This window comes from Colobus angolensis, unplaced genomic scaffold (genome assembly GCF_000951035.1).
Source record: "Colobus angolensis palliatus isolate OR3802 unplaced genomic scaffold, Cang.pa_1.0 Scaffold841, whole genome shotgun sequence".
Classification (NCBI taxonomy): Eukaryota; Metazoa; Chordata; class Mammalia; order Primates; family Cercopithecidae; genus Colobus; species Colobus angolensis.
In genome coordinates, this window is record NW_012122277.1 from 52,120 (window position 1) to 56,705 (window position 4,586).

A 4,586-nucleotide genomic window follows, 5' to 3' on the forward strand; every position below is an offset into this window, starting at 1 on the left:
CAGAAGGATCCGTTGAGACCAGAAGTTCAAGGTTGCAGTGAGTTAGGATCGTGCCACTGCACTCCAGCTTGGGCAACAGAGCAAGATCCCATCTCTTAAAAAAAAAAAAAAAAGAATTGCAAGAGTTCTAAATTATAAAGAATTTAGCATTCTAAAACTTGAAAAAGAATTTTAACTCTAAAGGATTAAAAAGAGTTTTGGTGGTATAGCAAAATGACTCTGCAAAGGAATGAGCTGCTAGAGCATATGAATAATAACTGTCCACTTAAACCACTTCCAGAAACTGAAAATAGTCATGGATATAAACATGAAAACAACCTCATGATAACCATTCTGTATTTACAAAATAAACTTGTTCAACATGGTATTAGTTAAATAGGAGACATGTGTAGATATCAAAAATGATAATATAGACATATTTTTATTAAGAAGGATAGAATTTCATTATATATCAATAAGGTAAGACAATGGGTTACAATAGTGCATAGCATTTAAGCCCATTTTATCATATATTTGTTGACAGGTATATGCTCAAGAATAGAATAATACAAAATAGAAACTGCATATTTGAGTAGCAGAATTGCATCTGGCTTATTTTTGCTTCTCTATATCTTTGAAATTTTCAACATAGCATATATTTTCATATTATTAAATTATCTAAAGTTAATTAACTTCTTTTTCAAAGCCATTATTTTGGTTTCTAGGCACGTTAAAACATTAGTTAATTGAAAACGGAAATGGAAGTCTGAGAACCTGCAGTTTGTAGGAAAGGCTGGTGGCCACTGCTGCAGTGGTTCTTGTCCCAGTGCACAGCAGAGATGGCGGCTTTGGTGCTGGCAGAACAAGTTGTAGTGTGTCATCCCCACATTTCTGGGGATCTGTAAGTCCTACCTGACTCATGGTGGGATGAGGAACCCACACTTGCCAAGGCTGAGGGACAGGAGTGAACATGGTCCCCTTAGAAATTTAAACCTTCTCTCAGACGTGTACAGTGGAACTAAAGAAGATAAACAACCAAGGGTAATCTAAAATCGTGATTGGCTCACTAATAATCCCAGGACAAAATGAGAGATCATTAATCAAGAATAAGTGAAACTACTAGAAAGATGTCTGATATAAAGGCTTGGGCCGAATATGTTGCATAATGGGCTGCCAAGGACCCATATGGTTTTCTTACAAAAGATATTTTGGACTTTACTCCACTGTTACTAGCAGGTGCTGTACTGTTTTGGAAATTGGCCAAGACGATCGAGGCCAGGAGCAAGAGAAGAAACAAAAACATCAAGAAAATATTGCAAAAACTAAACAACTATAAAAGGACTGAAAAAATGAGCAGGTTCTACAATCAAAGGAAAATAATTTGGAAAATTATGCAGCCTTGGAAAGACCTATGAAGATTTCTTCTTTCGATTTCATAACAGTCTTATTTAGCAAACAAAATCTGACCATATGGAAGAATTGTGTTAGTTCTAACTTATTACTATAGCAACTTCTAAGTTTGGGTATAGAAGTTTGTTAGTATCTATTGACAGTTCTTATAAATTAGCACTTATTATGGTACAAATTATTTATAACTGACTTAGTCATTTGCCATTTTGCTGCTTTTGTACTGAAATGAAAATATCTTTTGGAGAAAAATGACTTTTGATTATGAACTCTATTCAAATAATGGTTTAAAATGGGGTCCTGTTTTGGGTAAAGAAAATTAAGAATGTGAAAAGTCAGGATTGTCCTCTCTGAGGTGAAAAGTATGCTTTGGCTTAAAAGAGATACAGTACATTAATCACATATTTTGTTATTATTGCATATTTCTTGGAATAGAATCATTTCTGGGTTTATCAAAGCAAAGTAATATTAATCAATAAGTACATCTAATTGCTGCATTTTTCTGATTTTAGTCTTTCAGACAACTGGTAATTATCAAGACATTCTGCATTTTTAAAACATAATTTTATAAAAAATTCTTTTATGTTGACTATGTAGAATTTTGTCTACTAGATATAACAGTTTTTGTACCTAAAAGTACTGCCATTTTCTTAGAGATAACTTGTTGAGAAAAGTGACACTATTATTTAAAGCTTGCAATAAATATGCCAAACGCTGTAGTACCTTGGAACCAGTTTATTCTTTTTTTTTTTTTTTTTTTTTCCTTTTCTGAAACAGAAGTCTCGCTCTGTCACCCAGGCTGGAGTGCAGTGGCATGATCTCGGCTCTCTATAAGGTCCATGTCCCGGGTTCACGCCATTCTCCTGCCTCAGTCTCCCGAGTAGCTGGGACCACAGGTGCCTACCACCAAGCCCAGCTTTTTTTTTTTTTTTTTGTATTTTTAGTAGAGACGGGGTTTCACCGTGTTAGCCAGGATGGTCTCCATCTTCTGACCTCGTGATCCACCCGCCTTGGCCTCCCAAAGTGCTGGGATTACAGGAGTGAGCCACCGCACCTGGTCAAGAACCAGTTTATTTGTATGCTAAGTACCACTGTGAAATAGAATGTCCTATCCCATAATTTGCTGATTATATAGATTCCACTTTTGGTTTTTTATCCCATTCTCTGTTTTAATTTATGTGGTAGTAATGTCCAATATTTTTTGATCGAATAGGTTCAAGGTGAAAATTAAGACTTCAAATGATGTTTCAAGAACTCTCGAAGAGTTAACAGTGAAGTCATACTTCATAAGTAGTAAAGAATGTCTTGAAATTTAGAAAATTTCATTGGGCATAGTAGTAATTGGGTAAGAATAAATTATTTCAAAATAAAAATGTGCGATTACTAGAAGAGCTAAAGCATGCTTTTATTATTATTTTTTTCTTTTCTTTTTTTAGATGGAGTCTCGATCTGTTGCCGGGCTGGAGTACAGTGGCACAATCTTAACTCACTGCAACCTCCGCCTCCCGGGTTCAAGCGATTCTCCTGCCTAAGCCTCCTGAGTAGCTGGGACTACAGGCATGCGCCACCATGCCCAGCTAATTTTTGTATTTTTAGTAGAGACGGGGTTTCACCATGTTGGCCAGGATAGTCTCGATCTCTTGACCTCGTGATCCACCTGTCTCAGCTTCCCAAAGTGCTGGGATTACAGGCGTGAGCCACCACGCCCAACCTTAAGCATGTTTCTTTTAGCTGAGTAGTATAACTGGAGCTTCTTATTATTAAACCTGGCATTTTACATGGTCCAGTAATTTTATCCACTGTCAGTATTTAATAACTGGTTAATGTTTTATGCACCTCTGATAATGAATTTTAAGTTACAAAAAATTGTTCAACAGCTCTAATGTTAAAATGAAACTACATATTAAAATAAATTTGATACTTTTTTATGAAGACAAAAAAATTAGAAGAGAAACCTCTTAAAATGCCATAAATGTACATCTAGTAGCGAGCAAGAAGTCATATTTAGACTTCAGGAGGATTTTTATTAGCACATAAATATTATTTTTTGGAAAGACAATGTAACACTCTGAACATTTTTCTCAGGGAATGCAGAAACAAACCCTGAATCCCAGAACACCCAAAATAAGTTGGCATTTCAGATTCCAGTGGCATGTGATGGTTACTAGTTGTGCCTGCTTCTAAACTTACAGGGGCTCAGAACAAGAAACTTGGACTAGACTCCCAGACACCTGGGTTGGTCTTAGGGGTGGAGATTAGAGCCAGGCAACAATGTAGAGACATAGATTACAACCAGATTCTAAGCTAGCAAATACTTAAAGCCAATGTCCTTTAGTATTTTTTTATTGAAAGTGAGACAGAAGCTGCTTTTCTATTAGTCAACTTTGTATCCTGCTTTATATTGAAAATAAGGAATTTCATAAAGTTTAGCTTATTTTCAATTGTGTTATTCTATCCTGTTCTCACTATAAATAGACATCAAAAGTTAATCATACTAAGAACATGACAAGTGCATTCCTGAACTGCGTCCTTTGCATGAGCTTCTTATTCCCTCTACCTGGTCGACTTCTTCGAGATGACTGCAGAGCAAACTCCCTCACTGCCTTCAGTTCTATGCTGAAATGTCACTTCCTCAAAGTTTGAACTAAAATGTCTCATTCAATACTTGAATGTTCTATTTTTCTGGTTTCAGGTTGAGAAAATCATTGTATTTTTTAGGTGATGCTTTTCACTAGTTTTCTTTTGTGATTTTTTAAAATTCTCTATCAGACAACTTTTGGGGAAGCATATTAAAGGGTTTAAAATTTAGATAATACAATAGGTCATTTGTCTTCATTGAACAGAAACTATACCACAGTTACTATGTTTTCAGAATTGCAACTGATTTTGCCTACCAAGCCATGTGACTCAGCTGAACAGGGACAACTTGTACCTGCTTGTCACAAAAGTGCTGAAAATAATAATACTCTGACTTGGGCAAGTAGTATTTCTTTCTTTTCTTTTCTTTTCTTTTTTATTTTGTTTTTAACTGTTTCTAGAATACTGTATTATTTTATTTTATTATTATGATTATACTTTAAGTTCTAGGGTACATGTGCATAACGTGCAGGTTTGCTACATATGTATACTCGTCATTTACATCAGGTAAAACTCAGAATGCAATCCCTCCCCCCTCCCCCCTCCCATAATAGGCCCCAGTG